Raw genomic sequence first — 3634 nt, forward strand, 5'->3', positions numbered from 1 at the left:
AGCCTTTCCCAGGAGGAGCAGGGCTGCCACAAAGCTCAGCATTCCCAGGGCAGGAGGAACCTCCCCAGGGTGGGGTTTTCTCCCCCTCCTCAACAGAGATGAGCAGCAGGTCCTCATCAAACACAGGCTGGGAGGTGGCTTTGGTTCTTCCCTAAGGTTTTTCCCAAGGTTTCTGCTGCTGGTTTGGAGCTGCCAGGATGTGACCCCTGAGACTCAGGGGTCAAACTGTAAACAGAAGCTCCAGGTTCCCCCCTCCTTTTCCCGGGAGCAGAGAAGCTCCACGCACCCACCTGGAGCCCAGGGTGGCTGCTGGCAGCAGGGTCAGGGCTTTAGTGAGAAAACTGGGAATAAATTAAGGGAGGATGAAGGTTGTTCAGCTGTCAACACGCCGTAAAAATGTACCTTTAATAATAAAGAGTTGTCTGCAAAATAAGTACTTTAGAAATCTGCATCTTAAAGAGTCTCCTTGTAAAATAAAAAAATGGAATCGAGTTTTCCCCTTTCCCACCCCCCCCTCAATCCCAACAAAGTGACCAGGTATTTTGGGGTGCTCCTCCCCAAAATTCCTTCTCCCCCCCATCCCAACGAGTCTCAAGGGGTCACCAAGTACCTGACGCCCAGTTGAGAATCCAGGCCACCATTTGGGGGTTAAATGCTGTAAAATTAAAGCCAATCTGGCTATAAAAATAAATGCTTTTGTGTGTCTTCCTCGCACAGGATGGAAGAAATCAGCCCTTTTTTTAAACAGCTTCACATTCAGCTGCAANTAAAATTCCCATTTCCCCCCCCCCCCTTTAAAGCCCCCCATTGGCCCCAGGGGGAGGTTTATCCCTCAGATTCTCGGGATGCTGCTCAGCCCAGTTCCCAGGGGACTCTTCCTCCCTGCACCAAGAAATGTGGTTTATTTTCCCTTTCTATTCCAGTCTTCTGGGGTTTTCCCTTCAAATTCTGCGGGAAAACAAGCGAAACCTCAGCAAATGCAGCTCCCCAGGGCCTTCACTTCATCCAAGAGAGAAGAGAGGAAAAGAAAACCTGCGATTTGGGAATTTGCTGAACAATCTACAAGTGTGTGGGCTCGGTTTGGGAATCCCAGCAGCGATTCCTTGCCAGGAGGAGGAACGTGTTCCAAAACTCTCCAGCGGCTCCTAGAGGAGGGTGAGCCCTTCAGGGGAAGAGTTGGCAGCTCCTGCCAGGCTGGAAAACCCCTCCCCGAAGGATTTTCCTCCCCTGCTGATGACGCGAGGGATGGAGGAGCCGAGCCTGCCAAAGTGCTCCGGCAACACTAGAAGGCACCATTCCCTCAGGGATCAACCTGCCAGAGAGCCTTCCCCACCCTCAGCTCCCAAAGAAACCCCCCCCCTCTGCCTCAAAACACGAGCCCAGCAGCACAAAAATCAGGATATTTTATTTCCTCGAGCTCCAGTGATACAACTGTAGCAGCATTTCACAAAAAAAAAAGAAAACAAAAAAACTCCTGCATTGTTAAATACAATCGAAGAGAACACTTTTTCTCTTTTTGCCTCGGCAAAAGAAAGAAAAACAAAACACACACACGAAAAAAAAAAACAAACCAACCAAACAACAATAAACAATACAACTTAAGAACTGCGAAGTTCCTCATCCTCCCCCTCAAACAACGAGTGATGTGCGTTTTTTTTTCTGGCAGAGGAAGAAGCAGCAGCAGCAGCAGCAGGTGTTTCACAGACCACAGGCTGAAAGAAAACTTCAGGCTCAAAAAAAAAAAGCTCAGCTTTCAAATGCAAAAAGAAGGGAGGAAGGGGGATCCAGCCTCAGGAAAAGAGACCTCTGGAATTATTATTACACCAGCTGGGCTGGTTTGGGGGGAGAGGCAGAAAGGCAGGGAGAGCTTGATAAATGTCCAGGTGCTCCTTATCCACTCCCAGCTCGAGGAAGAGCAAACTCCCCCCCTCAAAAAAAAATGGGGTCTAATTAATAATTATTTGTTGATAATTATTAAATATTCACGCTCAGCACTCGGGAGGTTCCCACGCTCTCCCCTGCCCAGGGAGATGCTCAGCTGGCAAAAAAAAACAAAACTCAACCAACATCCCAACTTCTCCACAGGCAAATCCAGGCTTTGTGTCCCAGCACTCCAAGCAGGAGATGAGGCTCTCCCAGGACACCAAAGGTGAAGGCAGAAATATTAAAGCAGCAGCCAGAGGAAGGGGGATGATGCAAGAGGGACCAACCCCTCCACGTTTGGCTCCTGAACTGGCACTAAAAGCTGCCAATCACCCACATGATGCTACAGTTTGCCTCTTTAGCACTCAAGTGACCCCAAAATCCCACCTCCACGGAAACACTCAGTGCAAAACCAGGGGCCTCAAGCTGAACTTCCCCACTTTTAAGACACAGGGTGAGTTTGACACAGTGATTAGTTCAGTTTAAGGCCGAAAAAAATAAAGCATCGTCAAGGAAAGCTCATTGCACCACCAGTGGTTCATTTACACAAGGCACAGAGAGGAGCTCTTGGATTTACCTTCTCCAAAAAAAACCTCAGAACAGAGCACAGAGGGATTAGATGGGATTAGTGTCATCCCAAGGAACACAAGTGGCTGGTGGGACACTCCAGGGACACATCCCAGCCCTAAAGTTGCTCCCAAAGCCACATCCCAGGGTGAAGAACACGGCAGTGACGCTGCTGCTGGCAGGGCAAGACCCAGGGAGGGTGGAGATGAACCAGCTGGCGCCCTGCAACTTCTATTTACACATCCAGGCTCCTCCAATCCCTCCTGGATCACCCAGGGGGCGGATTTTGGTTTGGAAGAGCCTTTCCCAGGAGGAGCAGGGCTGCCACAAAGCTCAGCATTCCCAGAGCAGGAAAAACCAAACCCAGGGCAGGAGGAACCTCCCCAGGGTGGGGTTTTCTCCCCCTCCCCAACAGAGATGAGCAGCAGGTCCTCATCAAACACAGGCTGGGAGGTGGCTTTGGTTCTTCCCTAAGGTTTTCCCAAGGTTTCTGCTGCTGGTTTGGAGCTGTCAGGATGTGACCCCTGAGACTCAGGGGTCAAACTGTAAACAGAAGCTCCAGGTTCCCCCCTCCTTTTCCCGGGAGCAGAGAAGCTCCATGCACCCACCTGGAGCCCAGGGTGGCTGCTGGCAGCAGGGTCAGGGCTTTAGTGAGAAAACTGGGAATAAATTAAGGGAGGATGAAGGTTGTTCAGCTGTCAACACGCCGTAAAAATGTACCTTTAATAATAAAGAGTGTCTGCAAAATAAGTACTTTAGAAATCTGCATCTTAAAGAGTCTCCTTGTAAAATAAAAAAATGGAATCGAGTTTTCCCCTTTCCCACCCCCCCCAATCCCAACAAAGTGACCAGGTATTTTGGGGTGCTCCTCCCCAAAATTCCTTCTCCCCCACATCCCAACGAGTCTCAAGGGGTCACCAAGTACCTGACGCCCAGTTGAGAATCCAGGCCACCATTTGGGGGTTAAATGCTGTAAAATTAAAGCCAATCTGGCTATAAAAATAAATGCTTTTGTGTGTCTTCCTCGCACAGGATGGAAGAAATCAGCCCTTTTTTTAAACAGCTTCACATTCAGCTGCAATAGCTTTTTTTTAAAGAACAACCCAAATGCTTCCATAGAAAAATAAAGGATAAACATTATCCA

The sequence above is a fragment of the Empidonax traillii genome, unplaced genomic scaffold (genome assembly GCF_003031625.1).
Source record: "Empidonax traillii isolate 1590-97213 ecotype Southwest subspecies unplaced genomic scaffold, ASM303162v1 scaffold1124:size387931, whole genome shotgun sequence".
Taxonomy (NCBI): domain Eukaryota; kingdom Metazoa; phylum Chordata; class Aves; order Passeriformes; family Tyrannidae; genus Empidonax; species Empidonax traillii.